At 36.8% G+C, this 24,170-nt stretch overlaps 1 protein-coding gene and 1 long non-coding RNA gene across 3 annotated transcripts in view; one reads left to right on the top strand and one right to left on the bottom strand.

Annotated features, from left to right (window-relative positions):
• The window catches only part of KHDRBS2 (KH RNA binding domain containing, signal transduction associated 2), a 459,539-nt gene extending 435,919 nt beyond the window's left edge, over window positions 1-23,620 (top strand). The window contains exons 13-14 of one of the 2 annotated variants that reach the window (XR_012054901.1): window positions 21,680-21,855; window positions 22,066-23,620. The gene's annotated coding sequence lies outside the window, so the exon portion shown is untranslated. Of the gene's footprint in view, window positions 1-21,679 lie in introns of both variants that reach the window. The other variant, XR_012054900.1, reaches the window with a different exon arrangement.
• On the bottom strand, window positions 14,721-21,673 carry LOC140683663 (uncharacterized). Its single transcript, XR_012054909.1, has 2 exons — window positions 15,774-21,673; window positions 14,721-15,351 (listed from the first exon to the last, which is right to left on the bottom strand). It is a non-coding gene; the product is annotated as an uncharacterized lncRNA (long non-coding RNA).
• Window positions 23,621-24,170: the final 550 nt, after the last annotated feature.

Genomic DNA, 24,170 nt, shown 5'->3' with positions numbered 1-24,170 from the left:
TTCTGTGGATGTAAATATTAGGCATCTGTCAGGAAAAAAAATATAATTGTAATTACCAATTTTTAGTTTGCAGGTTAGCATGACTCTGTTAAGTAAAACATGATTAAGGAAAATTTTTCTCTTTTTCTTTTTTTAAAATACTGTACTTTTGGTGCCCTTGTAAGTCAGTCTCCAACAGAAAAGAAAATTACATAGCTCAGAATATAATTTTATGACTAGCATTATAGAAGCATCCATCCTGTATTGGTCTGCTCTGCATTTCACACACCACACATCAAATTTAGCTACAAATTTACTCTATTTTTACCGGTACAAATTTCCCTAATAAGAAAAGATTTATTTTGCCCCCTGTTTCCATATTCATTATCTTAATTTGGAAAAGCAACAAGCTGCAAGGAGACTGATTGCTTTAAGTAATACAGGGATGGAAATGGAATTTCCCATTAGAACTTCAATTGTTCATTTCTTCAAAACATAAGCTAGAGAAATGTGAAATAAATACCTCATGAATGATTGACCATAAGGCTGATACTGAGTATAAAACTTGGACTTGAAGTATAAAAATTCATTATGTAAATAGGTTCTTCCAGGTTCAGCAAACAATCAACTAATACCAGGACCAGGCTGCTGCTCTGATGTGTGAAATGTGACCAGCCTACAGAATAACTGCTCTCCATGTGATGGTAACACCTACTCAAGAAAACTTTAACATTTTTATGCTTTATTGCAGAAGTACTTCCCACAGTAATAAATTACACACTGTCCCCATAGTGCAGTAGTTGTAATCACTGATCAGCAGAATGTCTCTTCTGCATCCAGTGCTTTTAGTAGACAGATTAATCTGTGCTAGCATTAGTAGAGAACCTTGGCCTGGAGGACCTCAGGCCAGAGCACCAGGGATATTATTTTAAGGTCTACAGGATCTCTAACAATTTTTTCAAGTTTGGCTTCACTTTCATCCTGACCCAAAAGGTTGCAAATTTAAGTGTACGGTAATTTCTCCTCAGTGCAACACTAATTATTGACATGCTGGCAATGAAACTCTGAAGTATTATGCTATTTTTCAAAAGTGGGAAACATGGGAAATCCCAATACTTTTAACTCTGGGAGATGCTCAGGTAGAAAACTCTATGGATTACCAGGAAAAGTTCTGATAGTCATGATTTGCAGTTTGCAAAACATTGAAACAGATACAGAAAGCAGAGAGTTATCCATGCCTATCAGAGCTTATCGTAACCCTCAAGCTGCAGATCCCTCAGCATTTGATGTAGAGCAGTTGTAGGATTTGAACTGAAACTTGCACCTATCATTCACCATCCACACAACACATTGAACAGTTCACTTCCCAGAGCAGGTGTGGTACTCACAGACAAGGTTTGGAAGCCTCTAATTTGGAAGCCTCTAATTCAGGTACACAACAAATGTTCTTCATCACCTCCTGGGAGTGGAAAACATAACGGTCCGAAACAGTGTTTGTCCTTTTGGTAATTTTGAACCACATCCATGATAAGGGCATTCAATTAAGGATACTACACTCAATTCAATCAAAAATAAGTTTCAGGATGGAGCTAATGTGTTGGCCCTGGCACCAATGACTTCAACCTGTGGTCTGTTTCCACTCAGTCAAATGACTTGCAAGTGGAAATACAGCCACTGCATTACTGGACCAGTAAAATCAATGCAACAGGCAGATAATTACATTTCTAGGGGAAAGAAAAAGGCAAATCTGCAATTTTCAGAACTACTTCTTTAAAATCTTATTGACATCTGTACATTCATAATCCCCATATCAAATACTTTCCAAAATACTGCTTGAAAATTGCATTAGGTCAAGTAGTATCTACCAAAATTATTAAGCAAGACCTGTACAGAAAATTCATTAGGGAACTTACGTAAGAATAACTTTACAGGTACATTATGCATGGATTAGCTGTAAAAGAAAGACTTAAATTCAGCCCAAACACCTGAGCTACAAAAGGAAATTTATCTCATCCCTTTTCTCATGTCTTCCATTTGTTCCTGTGAATCTGACACCTTCACTGGGTGTTGCTTTTCTGCCAGGGACTTCTCAGCAAGGTGAGTTCCCACAGCATGATTGTCTGATACAATATCTGTTCTGACTCTCACTCATTCGTTCCTTATGCTGACTTTGTATGGGTTATCTGATTGTGCATGTTATCTGAAGTGTATACTTGTGAAACAATGTTACTATTTATCAGACCTTGAATGTTCAAGTTTTCAGCTGAGTCACACACCGTTTCATTCCTACTTGTGCTGTGGTAATCTGTCTTTTCAATAATGGTTGTTTTGCGCCATTTTTCTAGTTTGTGCATGTTATGTACTTCTTTGTGACAGAACAACTGAAATCCTGGCAATAATTTAGAGAGGGATTAATTCTTTTGTTAACATTTATAACAAAAGGCCAACCCTCAGCAGGACAGTTGTCTCTAGAGTAAATTAGGTTATAATCCATCAAACAGATGTTAGAACCCCATAAAAATAGGAGAATATGTGTACACTGACAAATTAATGTGAAAATCATACAGATGATGGCATGAGAATATTTTATTCTTCCCTTAAGCATCATGTATGAAACACATTTTCTGAATTTCAGTTTGCCATATTTACTGAATTTGTGATAATAAATAACTTTATCTGTAACTGGCATACCAGTAGCAATGTAAGAACAGCATGTTCACTTCTTGTGATAATGACAGCATTTGCCAAGAGAAGGGAAAGGTAAGCCAAGGACCAGCTGAAGAAATTGGCTTTCAACTTTGAGTTTTATGTTGCCTTCATCTTTTTGTGCACTCCCAGAGAGAAATCCAAGTACCCATGAATTTTCTCTCTGATCCCCACACGAAGGGAATCCAAGTTCCAGGCTGGAAAGGAGCTGTGGTGTGTCCTGGCTGGGACACAAATGGCTAAAAGATGATGTTTCTGGGGTGTACCATGGCACTCATACTACTTTGGATAGTTCTAGTCTGATCCCCAGACTCCCAAAATTACCTTGTTTAAGTTGTAGACAGAAAGAGCCATCTAGAAGCTATGGGACCCACTGAACACACAAAGCAATCTTGTAAACAGCAACTAGAGTAATCCCATGAGAAGGTCCAGAAATGTCAAAAAAAACTTGGAGCTCCTCATAAAGGGACTTTGGAAGTATTCAGTCCCTCTCTGGACACTTTGTCAGACACTTCACATCACTCTTATCTAGGACATAAATAAAAATTCAGCTTACATAGTTTTGTAGCCATATCATGACGTAAAATAGGTGCCTAACTTAGGTACTAAGACTGCAGCAGCACTTACATTCAAGAGAGCAATGAGGAAACAAACACACCGTTCATCCTGCCATACACTGGCTCCGACTGGGCACTTCTGCTGGCTATACTTCCTGTTTTGGACACATTTATTTCTTAACTGCATAGCAAATCAGGTCTAGCACCTCTGGTTAGTCCAAATAGTAAACCCAATCACAAGAAAACTGTCACACTGGCCATTGCAGTTATCTGTGCCTGATGTAATGGTACAAAACCAGGAGAGTCACTTGTTTTACCCATTAACCGTGCAAACCATGAACAGATTGTATTAAAGGGACTCTAAACACCACAGGTAATTTTAAGCAGTTTGCTTCAAATAATGCCTGGCCTACATTTTATTTTCAAAATTAATTATATCTTATGAAAATTATACCATTAAAAGATTATACAAATAGCAACTGCACAGAAGCATTAAAATTATTTTAAAATTTCTATACAGTTCATTTCACTGACTTGAACTATTTAGAGTAAATATTTTTCTGAAAAATTAGGCAATGTCGTAGAAAAATGTAGTGGTGGTTAATAGAAAATAGAGACTCAGGCACTCAGGTAGGGTTCTAGATAATTGGCACTCAGCTGTAATTAAAAATTATATTGTAACTAAAATGTGAACATTTCCCAGAAACCTAAAAATTATTTTTAACTTTCTGTTTAACTGGAATAATATCACCTATGAGTGTTTTCTTCTAGCAAATCAGGTTTTGGTTAATAAGAGACATTAAATCCATTTTGCATTATACTGTTAACAAGGTATTTTTAACTTGTTTGTATTTTGGGCACTTTTTGAGGTCTTTAGTTTGTTCCGTCAGAGTTGCTTTGAATTAAAACACATGTACTCCACAAAATGCATGATAAAAAGCACCTGAGTTAAGTGGCCATGATCTGTGCACTGTATGTACTGCAGCTGGAAAAAAATGCAGTTTGACACAGTATCTAATTTGCTGTGACATTCAAGTTTTAAGGGATATTCAAGGAGATGGAAGTCCTGGCTCTAAACATATCCCAACGTCTGCTGGTCTTCTGTCTGTTAACTTACTAATGAACCATGATTGAGTAAAGTAATGAAGAGTTTACAGAGAGCCCCAGGAAACCAATTTCCAATTTTGCAACCAGCAGGCTTTAACTTCACTGCAGTCTTTGCTAATTTTGTCTAGAAGGGGACTTGGATACAAAATGCCATTTCTGCTTTGTGAATCAGACAGACTTTTCCAGTCCCTGAATATTTACTTGCTAATGAATGTCTCTTCTGCAGATCCATTTTATTTCCATCTGTATTGTTAAAAATAGGATGAATAACTAAAAAACTTTTACTGAGAGAAATGAAATTATAATCACTGAAAATCAGAGACACTGTTAGAATCATGGTGAGAAGGAAATTTTAATCTTCAGTCTGATCTGGGATGAACCATGGAAATAGGTGTAAGAAAAATACAGACAGTTAATTTTGAGGGGGGAAAAAAATAATCAGTGTGAAAATCTTTTATACATAATGTCTCTGTGTGACTGAAGAACCAGTGCATCTACCTACCCTGCATACAAAACAGCTCCATATGCAGTGCACAGAATCACATTTGCAACAAAACTGTTTCTCTTGAGCCAGTATCCTCAATATTTGTCACACAAGGCAGTTGGAAAGAACAGTAAAATAGGAGAGAAATCAAATGTCAAGAGAAAAGATACATTTCTAAGTACAAGATTGTTGCATATTTCTCTGCCGTACATAAGGGTTTCTATAACCAGCCCCTATAAATTGCAAAGGCCTCATGTTTCTTTTTTTTCTCAGTAAAATACAATTTTAAAACACAGTTTTAAACAGATGATAACACTAGTACAAGATTTCAACAGTTATGTCTTTAAAGAATAATGCAGAAACACCTTTGTATTATTATATAAAAACAACTGCAAAAGCAGTCTCTGTATTTCGGTACCTTTTAACTGAATTAATGTACTTCACATAAATTGCAATCTAAAATGCTACCCATCATGCAGAAGGGCTTTTTTCCCTCCCATTTTTTACTGATCCTGAGGTTGTAATTTACAAAGCAACTTTTTCAGGGGATATAATCTTGCAATCCTCAAAACAGCTTTGTCTGTGTTTTGTGTTTGTGTGAGTGCAGGTCGAGATGATTTAAAATCATAGAGCACTGTATATTATTATCTTAGTGAATTACACTATTGTATTGACAGAGGAATGACTTGAGATATAATGATTAAAAAATGCGTAAAAGTGAAATTGTGTATTCTGTGGACAATGGAGTGAGGAGAAAGCTATAATCTAAAAGTCATAAAGAGTGTGCTGGTAACTGTGCAGCTCCTATGGCTGAATATGACTCATACAGCTCTCATGAATTCTGGACGCTGCTTTCGATTCTGTGGTCTAAAGGGCACTTAAATATGGGGCGTAGTTTAACATTTCAGAGCCTCTCCAGAGTAAATATTTGAGATCATCACAAACTGAAATTCATCATCTATCGTTGAAAGAATCAGACTGCATAATTATCAACCAGAAAAGAGCCCTTTTTAGTCTGGGTATGTAAAAAACAAAAAAGCATTACCAAGACAACATTGGTCTGGATTTCTGCCTCCAGTGCTATTATCTCAGTCAATATTTTATTTATCTTATTTGAGTGAAGAATTCTGTGTTACTTTAGGTCCTGATGGTATTGAAGCACAGTAGTCTATTTATTATCTCCATGTACTTAATATGCATTCCAGTTTCACAATAAATCCTGATGGATCCATAATCTACACACAGTATTTATTACTAATACATCAGATTTTGCTTTCCAGGCTTAAAATATAAACAAGATATTCACTAATGAACATAATTCTATGAGAATCTCAAGAATCTAAGAGAAACACTCTTAGAAATTATAGACATCTTTTAAAAAAATTTAAAATCTTAGGAAAACATATTCAGGCAAAATATATATTTTTCCAAACAACTAAACCACTGATCTATGTGTGTAGGCTGCAAAGGTGAAAGAACATAGATGGAAGAGACAAGACTGAAAAAAGGGAAAGCTGAATCTCTCAGATTATGTCTGTTATCTTTCAGATGAGGAAAGGTAAACCATTTTTTTTAAGAGCCTGTAGAAGGTAAGTCCTTAAATGTATAAACTTCTTCAGTAAACAGACTAGTGCAATAAGTTTCTTTGGTGAAATGAAATTGATTCATTATTATGGAACTATTATTAATAGTTCCATACTCTAAGTCTCACTATGTCTATCTAGAAACACACAATTATTAAAAAAATAAAAAAGTGAGTCTACTTTGTATAAAATTCCAAAACCACTAATTGAAAATGCATTATGAAAATGAATGCATGGCTGAGGTACTTTATCCAGTCCAGTAACAGATTCAATGACATTTGCAGCAATAGCTCTCTATTATCCACATTGTATTACTTGGTAAATTTAGCAGAAAGAAGAGGATGGGAAAATATGAGCACAAGAAATATGAAAATAATGAAACTTTAATGTAGCACAAAAAGTGTGACAGATGTAATACCACAATGAGTCATTAAATACTTCCCAGTCCATCTCTTTTTATCTCTCTCATCCTGCCACTATCAATTATTCCTAAAGTTTCTCCATGTTCCTGCAAGACTTAAGGAAGCAAATTTAATTTATGATTTTTTCTTGTTATCTCTCCATCTAAACTGGCTACTGACACTTCAAGATGCTGAAACATGTGATGCAAAATCTCTTTGAGTGGAGGAAAACATTAACATTTTATTACATATGCCATGAGCAATTTTAGTATTTGTTTGTTTCTAGTGTTCACATCTTTAAAAAAACATGTCTAAACAAAAGAATGGTTACAGTTCTTATCTAATTTCCTTATCACATACTTGCTTCTTGTTTTTATGCCCACAACATATTTAAGTAGAACTTATAGTCTTTTTAGCGTGGATCAATGAGGATGAAAGAGTGCCTTGAGCAGAACTCATTTGTCCTTGTCAGCTGTGGATAACCAACTAATACACTTAAAATAAAATTATACTGGAATAGCCTGATTTTATTAGGCTTATTTAAATTAATAAGTACTATGAAGTCTTTAGGACCTAATTTAAAGTTGTAATAGTCTACAGAGTTGTACTGAGTTCACCAGTATTTCATACAGTAAACTGAAGCAGTCTAGCATATAGAATGAAATCACTTTTTTTTCCGTAAAAACAAGTTGCTCACTCTGAAGACAAAGTCATGTCAAAACCAAATTAAGTATTTCTTAATTCTACTTATTCTTTTCAGCTCAAATTTTTTTCCAATAAGTATAACCCATGAAAAAATAAACAACAAATAGTAAAATATTAAGAAACCCATTTTCATTTTAGAGTTCCAGGTTATTCCAGACCAATTTATTTAAATATTTAGAGGGATGCATTATATATGGGAGTTACATAAGTGCAAGGTTAGTGTTAGTCCTATTTCTACTGTGTAACAGAACTGTTACTGTCTCAACATGGCAGGCTCAGTTATGGACATTTGTGCCTAGTTTCTATTTCCATTTAAAATATACTCTTAAAATAGCCATTCAAATGAGATTCAAGAGCACATTACAAAATAATAGGGAACATCTTATTAGATAATCTGAAAAGAAAATCTCATCATAAACAAATTAATATTCTACCATCTGTGTTGCATTTTTAATGCACAGTCTTTTTAAAATGACTTTATGATTGGAATAAATTGAACTGGTTCTATGTGAAATAAATATTAAAATTTTGGGAAATATATAGGGCAGATATAACTGCAATTAATTAAAATTCAAAATCTGCAAAATACAAAAGTCCTTTGTACCTTATTGAAAGCACAAAGTAATAGACACTCTAAAAAAATTTGCTCTGCATAAGCTGCATTATTATAAAGAACCAGAAAGATTCATGTAATCTACTCCATTGGCAAATTTGAGATATATAGGAAATCAGTGTCTGTTGCCCATTTCAGCTAGAATGATATCCTAGACATTTTCAGTTCATAGGCTGGGATTTCACTATGCAAATCACATTTCTGGTCATGAAAGAGGGAGCAGCTATTTTCAATAGCAATTACACAAGACATTTTAGACTGAGGTAGCAAAAATTGATATTTCTTAGGTTTTTGCAGTGGACAACAGCATCAGTTTCAGGAATTCCACTGAATAGACTAGACTCCACTGAATATAATATTTTTATACACAAGTAGGAGGTACATTTTAAGCATCCTAACCTTGAATAGAATCCAACTCATTCTATACTCTGCTGAGCCCCTTCTTGTACTCTGTTAAGTTCCCTGGTCTGACACCCTATTTCAGGCTACATTTGTTAGCAGACAGGCCTCTTTAGTGGAACTGATGGGCCTCAAGTGTTGAAGCTTTCCCCTCTCTGTCACAACAACCTCTTTTTTTTTTCTGATTACTTAATTTCAAATATGGTTTTGACAGGAGGTCATAAATATTATTTCAAAGTTTAACTGACTTGCCAGCTTTCTGACAACTCAGATTTCCTCAGTATAAAGAATACCTTAAAACTTCCTGTTTTGAATAATCTGAGAAATTTCTTACTCATCTGTACCAACCGGAAGTTGGTACTACATTAAGTATAATTTCCTCAATCTTCATAGAATAACAGCATGACATAAAAACATAAAAACATGTACTAAGTTAATAAATCTCCCCACATTACTCCCCTGTAATTACTCTGTCCAGCACAGCCAGCTTCTGTAATCTTCTAACAGAAGTCACAGTTGCAGCCCTCTCCCCTCCACAATCAAAAACTTGCCACATAAGCCAATACACACAAATGCAGATCACATATCTGTGGGTCCTCCTGAAGGAAGTGATTTGTATTTTGTTCAGCCAAGCTGAGAGCAATATACATCTCAACAGTCCAGGATGTCTCTTTCTGAATGGTTTGAGCTATCCCTATCTCTGATGGGGGCTAGAAACCCATGAGAGAAAGACAACGCTGTAGGGACTTTTTTCTTACAGCAGTATCCTGGAAAACCAGAATGGTTTTCAAATTCAAGAAAGACTGACTTCTATTTTAGAATATAAACTAGCATAGTTCATTTTTAAGTGACAAATACTCTAAGGAAATGTATCAGGTAAAATATTAATAGCTTCTTATTTTGTACCATGGTGCTCTTGCATACTTTAGGCCTGCCCCATGAACCTCTGTTTGGTGACTTTGCTTCAGCTGCCTAACTCACAGAGGGTCTGAGATGCAACAAAATCTGCCCAATCTTCTCTGCTCCATGGGATACTTTTTCCACCCTCCATGACTCCTGAAGCCTTTCTGCCCCCTCCTTCTCTTTCCAGTAGCCTGTCAGTGTCTGTACATACTGCAAGCACCCCTCTCATTGCTGTGCCTCCCTGATTACATCTCTTTCTCACGTCAGGCCTTTCCTGTGACCTTCTCTCCTTGAGCAACTGCTGTAAGAAAGAAAAACCATTCCCTCTGAGAAGGCCTCTGCGCTATATAGTCCCATTTCTTACAGAAATATTACATGAAACAAGGTATATGTGTTTTTGTCAGAGACTTCTAGGATGTTTTCCTTCCTTTCTAATCTTCCTTACTATTTGCAGTCTTTCTGTCAGTGTGGATGTCTGGCAGCTTCTAACCTATGTAGTAGGTTTTGAGTCAGTTCTCTCTATTCATCTTAGAAGCTAACATGGAGTGATGTTTTATGCCCCTCAACAATGAATATTCATCACTGGATGGATGGCATTTTGTTTTTTGAAATAAACTAAGAATGTGGAATGAGATTTTTAGTACTAATTCCAGACAGATAACTAAAGAACAGAGATGACACAAATACTACCTTTCTTAAAGTTAAAAAGGATACCTAGATAAAACCAGCAAAATAACGTGCTACATTGAAGCAAAAATTGGTGAACAATTTCTTGAGTGCTATCTACCTTACAGACTACACAGTTAAGGGATGTATTCCAGAAATATGAATTTTCAGATAGAAAAGTATTTCTAGCCCCTAATGCAAAAAAAGGCATTTAAAACTAAACTATTGATATGGTTCATTAAAAAAAAAAAATTCAGAATATTTAAAATGCTATTATAAATGTGGATAAGTATGAAATCCATTTATGGATATTCTAAACTGGTGTCATATATTTTTCTCTTTGAAAATGTTAAGAGCTAATGATTAGGTTTAAAATTCAGATTCTAAAAAAAGTGTAAACTTGTCATCTGTAAGGTCCTGAGACAGGATTTGGGATTTGGTTACAGCCTCAGAGAAGAACTATGTTGCTTGGCAGGAAGAGGAGCATTGTCCAAGGGACCAGCACAAGCCGCAGGCTCCCTTGGGTCAGGCGCCAGGAGCCATGGGGGCTCCCTTGGAGGAGCAGCAGAGCAGGACCTCTTAGCCAGAGCCCATCAGCCAGGGGCATCTCATTGCTGTTTTCATACCCTAAAGGGAAGCACTCTTAACCAGACTGCCATTGTTTGCAAGCCAGACCAATCAATGTTAGATATGCATGGTACCTGGTAATGCATGAAGTCTAAGATGCAAATTCTTGTCTGTAAAATTCCATATGACAGCGTGACTTTTCCCCACATTAGTAAGGAACTGATAAAAGTTGTGCTGTTACAGAAAGATTTATTTATTGTGGCCATTTGCCTTGCTTGACCCCTGGAAATATCCCCTGAGTTGGAAACCTTGTTAAACAAAGCATTTACACTGAACTTTCTCAGGGAAGCCAGAAGAGAGCAGTAGGTTTATCCCAACATGACTGTAAAATTTTCCAGTTAATAAGAAACATTCAAATTGAAACTTTCAATCAACTCCTAAACACTAAAACTGTCAAAAGATGGATATCAATACCAAAGGGTCATAAGACTCGACAGAGAAAAATCTAAGTCCTTCTCTGTTTCAGAAAGGAGCTAAGCACGTGCCTAGATATACATAAAATGTTTGGTGCAAACAATTCCGCATTTTTTCCTCCATATGTTCATATTCTGGGCACACTCTAAGATGATGACTGTTACAAAAAAACAATGAGATCTTTGTACTGGCTCCTGTTAATTCAATGGGTTTGAATTCGCCAGCTGAGAAAATGTGTAGATATCTGTGTACTATCAGAGAAGCCCAAAGACAAATTATCTTGTCTGGTCTTTTTCTCTTTTGCTCAAATTTTTACATCAAGTATTTAATCTAAAAGGTCCATTCTTATGAATAGCACTATTGTAGCAGACTGACTAATGCATAATGCAGTTTTTATATTCATATTCTATATTCATATTTTTCAATATTCACATTTATCCCATGGCAACTGCTGTATGGGTACAGTATCCCATTCTACTAAATTGATATCAAACACTTTAATATAAAAAGATATTCTTTATGTGCATCCCAAACACTGCTTCAGTGTTACTATTTATCTTATATTAGTGAACATAATTTTTCAGTTAAAGAAAAAGTGCTAAAAATGTCAGTTTAAGTATGATCAAAGCCATGACAAGCCATGGGTGATCAAACAATGAATTTTTGGGGCATGTAGGCAGGAGTTGTTGTCCAGATGTTTTCTAGCCTCACAAATCTAGGTCTTGCTGGCCTAAGTTTTAAACTATATTTTTATTATTTTCTAGTAGAAGATTTAAGAAAATATTTTCACCTTTTTTTTTAAGATCTAGAACTTGAGCCGTGCACAAAACAACAGGAGAGGGACTGCTATGTTAGCATAAGACTGAGACACAAAAGCCAAGATCCTAAAAATGCTTCAGCACTATGGGGAAAATATGTTTTCCCTAATTTATAGATGTTTCGTGAGGCAGTCTCTATATTGTAAATTCCTATGCTTTCAATGAAGAGGAGGATATCCTTTCTGATCATCAGAGCAAGATCTGATTGCTGGTCTCCATTTAAAATTAAGTAACATATTTAACAGCCCTGCAATCCATTACTAATCCTTGTACAGTTATTTCAGTCCTAGTCTGAGTGATAGTAAAGAATAGGAAGGAAGGGAATACAGAATATTTTTCATGTTTTGAATGCACTCAACGTGATATGACTAATGCCAGCTAAATAAATAAGCAAAAGCATACTGAGATTTCACAGAAAATCACTACAATGAGACCTGCTTTGAAGCAGAGGAGAGTTTGACTCATGTAATAATGGGACTTATTTGAGCTGACCAAGAGGAATGAAGTGCAATCCCAGCTGAGATGACTTTGGCTGTATGTTTTATTCCTACAAGTTCCATAAGCAGGAAAGAATTGGAATTTGGCAATCTGAAAATAGTATCAGAAGGCTTGTTCTTTTAAAAAAACTACTGAGAGGAAACTACTGGGGAAACTAACCACACAAGGATTCAAACTGGTTTTGTCCTTAGTGCATGTGTTTTGCAAATTATTTGACAACCATAAAAAAACTGCTAAGAATTCAGAAACCCCTGTGGTAAATATAAACTGACAGCATCCCTCAGATGATAGGTTTGAAATAACCTTCAGTCCCTTATAAAAATGCACAAGGTTTTTCATGCTGTTCTGAAGCAAAATGTTTACATATCTTAGTTCATCCATCACCAGAGTAAGAGGATAGAGAATAATTCACAGCTTTAATTCAGAAGTACATATCTTGGTCTCTGAACCAGTTTGGTATTTGTAGCATGGATTTTCACTGCACTAAACTAACAGGTGGCTGTCAAGCACATTTGCAAATAACAGGGAGAAGCTGATATGTAAGAAGTCTAGGTATGCACCAATTATTCCATTGCTAACAATTCCATTTACTTTTGCATCCTCATTACTGTTAACAATTTTTATTACAATCTGTGGGCTTAAAATTCTGCACTTTGTTTCTGCACTGACTTCTGCTGAAAAGGGTAGAGATTTTTTGGCACTTCTACCTTGTCCTAGTTTAGGGCAAATTTGGGGAAAACCCTCTGAAAGGAGCCCCCAGAAAACAAACCCCCACGGCCCCTCCCCACCCACCTGGTTCAGGAAAAAAATTTCCTCTGAGAGAGAAGTGGAAAAGAACATGTTTATTCAACGAACAAAGCACTCCCCAGCACCAAAACAATTAACAACACCAGATGACAACAAAACTCTTTCACCACTCTGAAGAGATGAATAAATCCAGAAAGTCTTTCCTGGGAGTGGTCGCCTGGGTCTGGACGCTGGGGATTGCTCTCCAGCACTGGGGATGGCTGCTGCATATCACAAAATGCAGGCTCCTGGTGTTCCTTGGTGTTTCCCAGATCCCAGTCCGGAGCAGGTTGGATGGTATTCAGGAAGAGGAAAGGAAAAAGCAACAGTCCAGGGAAAGAACTGGACTGCTTAGCTAAACTAACTAGAAAGCAAAGGCAAAAGCAGAAGCAAGCAAAGCAAGCAAGCAGGCAAAGCAGGCTAGCCAAGCAAGCAAGCAAGCAAAGCAAAGCCAGCCAGCCAGCCCTAGCCTTTTCTAGACAGCAGACCATGGGGGAAGGTGAACCAGATGATAACAAGGCAAAACAAACCTTCACTTTCTGAGTCAGTTCTGAAAGCACAGAACATAATATCAAACATAAACAGAACACACGATTGGAGATACAAACACCATAACGTCACCCTAGGACATACCTATAACTGTAGTGGGGGGAAATTGATGAGACAGCTGAAAATCTTGACCAGACAGCTGAAGATACTTTAAAACTTCAGAAGTCATAAAATTCTTTTTGTCTTCTGCTGTATGTATGTATGTCTGTCATTCACTAGGATCTGCTCTGACTGAAACACACTCAGTTTAACAAATCCCCAACAAATCTAACAAACGAGTCCAAGAGGATCTGGTCTGGATCCCACCCCAGTGGCCTCAGGATTCACTGCCCTAGTGCAGTTTATCAAATCCACCCTATGGCATGATGATATGCTTGGTGTAGGATATGGTCCCCAGTGCTAAGACAATGCAATCTGTGACTAAGCCAAGTGCAACTGTGCAAATGGCTCAAGACCAGAGAATGTGCCAAGTCCCCTTGGCCAAGACAAGTGCACAGAGTCAAGGGAAAAAAAAGAGTAAAGGGGTAATATTGCTTGTATTCATTTACTAATAAGAGCATGTGAGCCTGAACTAGTCTATCCAGCAAACAGAAATAAGAACAGCTGTGAAATTTGATCTTCTGCACCTTATATACCTGTCTTAGAACAAATGTTTGTTCCTTCTTTCTTTTGTCTACAGGAAGACATGGACATGTAGTCAGACTGCAAGGTCTGTCTTGCAACAATCTCACAAAGTCTCTCTATTTCTAGTTAGCCTAGAAACCTTGATCAGAATTTACAGAACAGTAATGCCAAGCAGCTGGAATCCTGAGGATACCCCACTGTCATGGTTTGACGCTGGCACAATGCCAGCGCCCCATGAAAATACAACTTACCAACCAAATGCTGTGAAATGTGATCAAGAACAGAGCAAAGCAGGCCAAACTTAATAACAAAAGAAAAACTTTATTACACTACTACTACTACTACTATAAAAGGAAAAGAAAGGAAAGAAAAAAAAAACACACAAAATTCGAAATGAAAACCTTTCAAAACATTTCTCCTCCCTCCACCCAACTCCACCAAACCCCAGCGAGACCCATTTGGATCCTTAATCAAGTTTTCACCCTTCAATATAATCAATACTGAGTCCATCGGGGAAGAGAGGAGTCCCCCTTGCAACCATAGACCCCCCCAGGAAACACAACTGCCACCCTTTGTGTTTCCAATGTCACACGTGGCACCGCCCAGATACACCGGCCAGTGTGACCCTCTTCTCTCCATGTCACAGTGCTCTCACCACTGGGCATGGACAGAGACTGCTTATAGGGCCCCTTTAAGGATGCTTTGCCAAGGACCACCAGGAACAACAGTCCAGTATCACAATTCGGGACTAGAGTCCCCCCCATTTTCCCCTGGGGCCGAGGGTCCAAAAGACAGAGATCGCCTTCTCTTCTTCCTGAAGATGGAGGGCATCCTCACACCCTCCTCAGCTCTCTCTCTGTCCACTCCAAAACTGGTAGTTGCTGCAGAAGGTCTCTTGGTTCACCAATGCATCCCCCTAAAATGCAGTCCCTCTTGAAAGAAAGAGTGGTTCAGTCTATGGTAAACAAGCAGAGTCCAGCCAAAGGCCACTCTATCATCTGCCCCCAACCTTCTTCTCTGAACATCTGAGGTTTCAAGCTGTCTCTCTTTTCTTCAAATTCAGGAGGAGCAATATTTCATAAAGCCTTCATAACACAGGAAAGGGTTAAAATTCCCGGACTCCCCGGATGGCTGAAATCTCAGCCCAGGACTCTTTCTCTAGTCTCCCACGCTGGGCATTTTCCCCCCCCTTCTCCTTCTCCTCCGCCGGCAAACTTCTAGGTGTCTGCTGGCTCTCTATCTCTTTTCCCTCTGGCTTGGGGGGGGGGGGGAACAAAAACATCCCAGATGTTCTCCACCCTTCCATCTGCAGGAGCTGACCCAGTCGGTTCCGATCCTTCACCCCCTGGCCTACCTGTGCAGGCCGCATGGCTCCCCTCCCCCACCCAGCCCGGGCTGGGGGGGGAGGTCCGTACCTTGCGATGACCGGAACCAAAGAAGGACGAGTCTTCCTGGGAATTCCGCTTTTAACCCCTCTGTGTTCTCAGAGGCGTGTCCACCTTCAATTGGTCACCCCAAGTGTCAGTATCTAAACCTGACCCCTGACTGGTGAACCTCTTCCTTCTGAAAAAAAAATTCTCTTCCCGTGTCAAACCATGACACCCACCTCAGAAGCTGCCTGTGGAAATACTTGGGGGGAAGCTCACATGTATCAATACTGATACTGATCAATACTGATTCTTACCTGAGTAAGAATTAATGGGATCAATAACATTGTGTTAGAATTATTTGGGCCAGAAAAAAAGTTTTTGAAAAGCAAGATTTTTGACAGGAATGAAACCCTCCATTCTAGTCACTTCTGATAAGGGACTCCACTTCTAATGCAATCAGCAAGCAATGAGGGGGAAAAAGCCTGAACTCACAACTCACTAGTATGCATCTTTTTTCTGAATACATGAATCAAGTATATATTCAATATTCTCTGTCATCTAACCCTAATTTATAAAGAATATTTATTTTAGCTTATATTTTAAAACTAGTTTAATCTCTCTTAGTAGATAAATAAATACATTATTAGGTATATTATGTTAAATTTTAAAAAAAACAAAAAAAAAAAAAAAACCAAACATGTCCACAAAAACTGCTGTGAAAAGCATTAAAATAGATGCTTTTTCTCCGCTGTATTTTTGTAGTATTGTCTGCTGTAATACTTTTTTCACTGGCAAGTTTTAGGTGTGTTATCCTCTTCAGCACTTCAGAAATGACTTTGTAGAATATAAATATGACAAATCTTCCATTCTGTCACATTTGAATAAATTCCAAACACCTTTGAAGTTTTCATGACCTCCTTTTGCAAACTCTTTGAGAACTGTAGATGAAAAGTAGTCATGATGCTAGATAGATATTATCAGCTCTTTTTTTATGCACTTAGGGACAACTGACATTTATTTTTTGCCTATTTGACACATCAAATAATATTTAAACTCCAGATTTGCTAAATGTTAAAAAATGGTTTCTATTGTGTTGCACCAAGCTGGATCGGACTCCAAAGGCCCCAGGATCAATCTTACAGCTTTCCACCTGCATCTTTGAAAGTCACTTTTTGTCTTAGGGCAACATTGTGGACAACTTCCAGAATCATGTGATGAAAAAGACATTTTCAACATCTAATTATGTTTTGTATTGTTTGTCTGTAGTTTCTTTCTATACATCTATTTATATAATGATAATTTTTTGAACTAATTCATGCTTCAACAGCCATTTTTTTTCAGTTACCTGCCTGTAATAATCTCCCAACCAAATTCACTGTCATAATACAGTACAGTCTGTCCAAAGACCAAGGACTTGATAGAGAAATTAGGGTCCATACAGTATCACAGGCATGTTTTGCCTACACGTCAAACAACAAATTGCAGATAGACACCAATATGCAATGCCAGGTGTGGGTGTATTTTCTTTGACTCAGTATGGCACTAATTTCAAACTAAAGCTATACTTGGTTGAAAGATGCTAATATCCTGTTATTTTTGGCAAATGGGTAAAACAAATTTGTGATGATTGTGTTCAATAATCCTTGTAGATGTACCATAAACATGAATTTTTTTAATGACCATGAAAGAACAAGGAACTAACTTCCCTAATTGCAAGACAGAATATATGAAACAGAGAAAATTATTGTCATCCCTTATCCTTTAACTATTATTTTGGAGCACCAGCTAACACCTTGTTTGTTAGTAGTTGGCTAACCAGAACATAATTTGCTCCATGAAATTTTAGTAGGCCACTCTGAGTTCTTTTACGCCAAAATAAAGAAATAACCTCTAAACTCCTAGTCCTCTGCACAGGATATGTAGGCACACTGAATTGGGAGTAAGCTGCATCATTTTGCCTAACTAAAAAACAAAAGGTCACTTACTGTCACTAACTGTGTCTTCTGCTGTATTTGCAACTATACTTTTGCTGGGTTCAATCTCTGTTATTGACTGACATGGAAGTGCCATTGCTAAATAAGAAAATATACGGCCTTTATTTTGCATATAATATACTGTGTTTCCAAAAGGAGGGCTATGAGATCACTTATAATTTTCTTATAAAAATAATGTAACCTTTAATGAACCCTAAATGTAAGATCCTCTGGTCTTTTTACCCAAGACATAATCAGATGTCATGGCACTATCCTAAAATTTGTTGGGGAACAAAAGCAAATAACAAGTTCTTCTGGGCATTGCTGAGTAGAGGAAATGAAATTAGTCTGTAGGAAATTAGGCTACGATTCAGAAGATAAAATCAGATATACCAATTCAACTGCCTATGGTCTAAAAATGATAAAATAAATTTAAACAACTACTGACAAATTTGTTTAAGCACTGTCAACATCATATTATATCTTGCAACCCAGGTACAGTATCTGCTTTACTATCCCCATTTCTTCCTAAAATTTCAACTTAGAGGTGATCTAAATTTTATTGGCCTGGACACCAAATGACAAAAAATAATTTTTTGTTAACAGTATCATCTTTTTTGCCAAAAGAATTTTGAAATTTCCTTTGAGACATGTTTTAAGATTTCAGGTACTTCCACAGCATAACTACCTACACCAAGGACATAGGTAAAGAAGGAGCAAAAGTAAGTTGAAAGGCAGAATATGTGCAAGTCCAAAGAGGAGCAAGCTAGTGGTGAATAAATCTAAAATAGAAAATAAAAAATTAAACCAGTAACTGAGGAAATTCTTCTCCTTTGTTCAGAGGTAACAGGGCAATGTACAGTTCAATCTGCTTAGACAACAAAATATAAGACCCAGTGGAAATGAGCTTTAAAATTACAGCAGGCAGTAAATACCAGGAGAGGAGCAGGGAACTATATAAGCTAATAAATACTGCAGGCCTGTGAGCAAATAACAACATGAAATTCTCTCTTTGCATCTGAATATTTTGGTGGACCAGATAGGGAAGTTCTGAGGCAGTTTTCCTCTTGGAGCAGAAAGAACACAAACCGATTTAACATTAGTTATCAGACTGATAAACTTATGAAAGGAAGCACACAAATACTTGTCTGTGAGTGCATTGAGATCTCCTTGGTGAACGAAGGATCCATCTGCTATTCTGGGTCCTGTGTATGTTTCCAGCTTCTAAAATGACACCAAATTACATGATATATTTTTCTTTAGTAGGCAATTTCAGTCTAAATCTAACCTACATTAGACAGCATAAATTAGGGTGGGAGAATGCAATAGCTAGAGTGCACAATGTGTGAGTAAGAAACCGAGGCAGGGGGAGAGAGCTGCTGCCTGACAAGTACAAGAATTTAGAAATGTCAGCCTGGCTCTACCAAGCACAGTGGGACTCCAGAAAGTCATATCAGAAGAAGCAAAACCAGAGTGCAGGAAGCCACAATTTCTGTGCTAGGCACCTGAAGCTACACTCACCCAGCAGGGACTCACGCCTTATGTCTTTAATGGAATGATCCCTTATGGATTGCACCCACACAACTAGACTTACTTACCCTCCAGAACATGGGGGCTTTTCCAAACTGCCCGCTGAGAATGCTCCCTTGCCCATGCCAAAGCCTGGTTTGGGGTTTTGTCTGGAAGAGAGCAAAGCTGGGCACATGTGCTCTGTTGTACTCCCTAACTTCTCACAGTTTAATATTACAGATGCAGCCACTGGGACCAGTTAAGCTGCACATTGTCCTGCATTGATAGACCTCCCCTATGAAGTTCCTATAAATTAAGAAAAAATTCATAACTCTTACCATTTTTACAGGATTTCTGAAAATATTAATTGTATTTAGAAACCATGCTTTTCAGAGCATAAAACACTTTTCCTACTCTGTAGTTGAGGGGTTTTGATAATGAAATAAGCCCAAAATTTTTATTTCTTTGATTATTATCTTAGAGTTTATTTACAATATCTTTACATCTTAGCATGTAAAGAAAATAAATATTAAGTAGAAAAAAGCAGTTGTAGTTTTTGTTGTTAAAATCTATTTGACAGAAACATTCACTGCTTCGTTACTGGATTGTGGATATCCCAAAATGAAATCTATAGAGTAATAGCAAGACAGGAGAGACTGGAAGACTGCAAGAGTCTTCATGGATTGTCTGCTCTGTTATGGGATAGTCTGAAGGCAGATAGAAGATCCCTGATACTCTGTATCTGAACCATATTTAAACCCATGTTGTGGATATCTTTCTGACTTTGCCATCTACAGTGGGTACAGAGGTCTCAAAGTTAAGGAAAACATTTCTCCTGTGTAGTACACAGTTTAGAGTTTGTTAGATAACCAATGTAAACCCAGCTTATGTAGAAGTAGCCTCTTAGTTTTGTAGCCTATTTGTTTTGAACCACTGTAGACATCCCAGTGGCTGCAATTCCTGTTGTGTAAGGCCTGATTGCAAAGTAGAGCCAGTCTGCTCTTTTCCTGTGCTTTGTTTCAGTGACTGAAGGAGTTACTTTTTAGCATTGCTTTTTCTAGGACTCATTAAATTCTGGCATTTTTGTTTGCTTGCCACAGCCACTCGCCTGATTAAGATGTCTCTATAAGGAATATGTTATATGATCTTGCTTTGGAAAATCCAGAGATCAACAAAAGAGCCCTGACAATATTTTTAAAAAATATTATTTAGATGCAAATATTTGTGTTTAAACTAGATCCTTTAATATTTGAGTAACGAGATAAGATTTTTCAACTGATACAATCAGAAACCAAATAATGATGCATTTACTTCTGATTATTGCATAAGTTGAATTTTGTCAAAGCATAGTAGAAAGAGTTTACACTATGAATAACCTTTATTGTTTTAGTAAGTTGCTCTATCTCTAAATTTCCTAATAGCTAATCCTGTTCTAGAAAGACAGATTTTTATTTATATTTTTCTCCCTGAAATTATTACAGAATTTTATTTTATGTCTACCAATAACCACGTTGAATGTATACATAAAAATATACATAATACATTTTTATACTAATTTAACATAACTAATTTTGACTAAGAATGAGGTTGGAAGATTGTTGCTTCATGAGTTTATCATTTTAATAAAAATGTGCTTATCTTTAAATTTCACTAAAATTAGGCAAGTATTAAGAAGATAGATCTTAAATTATTTATGTTTTCTGTCTTCCAAGTTAACAAAAGTATTTTTACTTCTGCTGATAAAGTGAAGAATGAATTTTCATTACTTCACAATGCATAGGCACCAGAAAATGTGCAGCACTGAATTACACTGACAGACAGGCTCCTCTGAGACATTATATGGTGTATCATCAAATGTCACACAGTAACTCCTTTTTGCTTCAGGGGATCATTGTTCATCCTGATAATTAAGAGGACCAGTAAAGCTGGTGTTTCTGAACTGGAATGGGAAAAGTTAAACTTATTCATGATAACCAACTCTTTTTGTGGAAACTGAGTTTCATTATAATCATACAGCCCTTAGTCGATTTGTAAAAGAAATATGAAACTATTGCTTAGATGCTTAAATATACCTGTGTTTTCTAGACCCAAATTTTGGGGTAGAAAACAGAACAACTTTCTTATGAATTGGTGTATTTTTTGTAATATCCTTTAGCAAACTCAGCACTGCAGATCTGCTGCAATGGGCTTTTCAGCCCATGTATAAACAGGCTAATGCCCTGCTCCATGAAGTTCATGCTGGCCTTCATTTCCCATAAGGATGGGCAGCCTTGCCCAATGCACAGATTCTAAAGGGATTTTGGTTTAGGCAGTGTATGTTGACTGTGAGGACAAATACAGATAAGAAATTTTAGGTTCATAATAGGTTCTGGTAACCTGGAGCCATTAATGAAAATGCCAATTAACAGAGCACCACAAGTGGAAGAGCTGAAGATGTCACACTGTGCTAGCAAGCTGCCTTGTGTACTACCAGAACCCCAGCAAACATCTTGCCATCACCTCTGAACTACTGAGGACACCAGAGAGAACCAACACACCCAATGAGATGCTGCTGAGTGGCACCCACCAGAAAAAAGGATTGGAGGTAAGACTAATGAGATGAGACCAGATGAGAAAATTCAGTCTGCATCCACAGTAAATGTTTTGGCTGGCTATCTCTCCGTGGTCTGGACTGATGGCAAAAATATTAGTCTTTTAAGTCTGTCAGCAAATGTCAGCAAATGTCAATGAATCCGTATTTCCTAGATTGCTTCTCCTCCCCTATTTCTCCTTATGTCTATCTGTTTTCTTACAGGAACATAACAGCAGAACTTAAAGGTGAGTTAAACATCCTCCATTAAGAGCTGTATGACAAATCAGAGAACTCCAGTGGAGATGTCTTAGACTAACACTTTTTCCTTTCCAATAAACAGGGAACTGAAAGCATCATTTTACATTGGGATTTTCCATTCAAGCTTCAATTTCTTGAGAGTAATACACTAATACTACTAAATTTAAAAGCAAGAAAGCACTTCAATTTCACTTGTAGGGAACAGCAGGCAATATTACTGTTATCTGTTGGAAAGAGCTCAAGGTATTCTTAACCTTACAGTTTTCCTCTTACCTCCCGCAATTTTAAGCCTACTCTTGTTTGGAAAAATTCTCCAGCTACCCCAGAGGTGGACTAACTTTTTCCTGGTTTGCCTTTCTTCTAAGTTAGGTCAAGTTTTTCACTTTTGCTTTAATTCAGTGCATTTCAATTCTTTGCTTCTGGGGATTTTTTTAGAAACTGGGAAACAGTTTCTCCAGTTAGTAAAGCAACAGGATTGATTCAAAGCCTTGTTCCTATTTCCCTTCTGGACTGAAGAGAATTGAGGCACACAAAATCTATTGCTTAGCATTCTCATATCTTTGTTATGTCTCCTACATGCTTTATTTGATTTCTAGATTATTGCTGCACGCTATCCACTAATATTTTTGACATCTGCTTAGTCTGGAATCTCCCCATAGCAGAAGTATTTTTAAGAATATTTAGATAATTTTCTGTTGGAGAAGCTTTTAAGAAACCCAAAGATATGATACCAGTAAATATCAATATACAGAATTATATCTTACACTACCACCATTTGCATATGGTGTTGATATTTATAGCTACAATTTCTATTAGCAATTAGACTGTCGTGTAACCTTACTGTGAGCCTTCTAGCTTTTATCAAAAGTGCATTTCATCTAAAAATGATGGGACTTTGAGATGGTTAACTAACTTCTTTACTGCTGCCTGTTTTATTTTAAAAATGCTTTATCCTGGTTTGGGGTAGCTTCATCTGTAAACAGCCATCAAATCAGGTAAATGGGTGAATAACAACCAACATAAAATCTTTATAGGTGTAGAAATTAAAGGACAAAATAGGAAAACTATTAGCAACAAGATTGCTCAGATAGAACACTGATAGTGACACAGAGAGGGTGAAGTTGATTAGAAGCTAAGGAGAAAAACCCAGTTATGATACTCCATCTACTATATGATATAGACTGGATAGAAATAACTTTTCAAGTGTGAAATCAAGACCGCATTTCAGCCAAAATGACAGCTTTGCAGACCTAATATAAAACTTACCTTCAAAAATCCTGATGAAAAAATATAAATATCAATTATCTATTGAAAAAATAAGAAAAGCTATACTGGCACTGTAGCACCATTTAATTTAAAAAATCATTACATTAAAAATGAGAAAAACTTCTAGAGAGAAAAAAACCCCAAACCAACAAAGCCAAAACTGCAAACATTGGCAGATAACACATTAGAAATTCAAACCTAATGTGGAAACGTCACAAATAAAGCCAACATGGCTAAACAAAAAAGTAAAGAAGTCTATTTAAAAAAGAAGGCATACTTCAAAAACTTGAAATTGTGTTGCAAGGATAAAAAATGTAAAAATGGTTTAGGTACAGCATATCAAAAAGCATAGACACATTTACTAAAACCTTGTTCCAATGTGTTTAGGGTTAGGGAATCCTCTCCAGGGATGCCTTTGAAGACATGACCCAGGTATAAAAACATAGAGAAGACAGGACCACAACAGACACATGATATTATTCTTTTCAACCAAGTTTACCAGCAAGCAAGGTAAAGCTTAGAGAGACATCTGTGTGACAACACTTTAAAAAATAGAGGATTTATCTAGAACTGGACTGACAGCAGAAGGTATGAGCAGTCTTAAAAATTTTTGGGTTTTTTTCTTCATTTTTCTGGACACCCACATTCCGCTGACATTAACTCAGTTGAAGCTTCCCAGGTTTGGAGATGCAAGACTAATTGCTTGTTTCTGACAGATTTTTGAGAATTTAATATCTGAAAAATGACAATGTTTGTATTTTCAGAGGTACTTTTCAAGTTATTTCTCCTTAAACAGTGTGGTG

Source organism: Taeniopygia guttata, chromosome 3 (genome assembly GCF_048771995.1).
Source record: "Taeniopygia guttata chromosome 3, bTaeGut7.mat, whole genome shotgun sequence".
In the NCBI taxonomy this organism is placed as follows: Eukaryota; Metazoa; Chordata; class Aves; order Passeriformes; family Estrildidae; genus Taeniopygia; species Taeniopygia guttata.
Note: the sequence above shows the minus strand (reverse complement) of the source record. Positions and strands in the feature narration are given on the sequence as shown.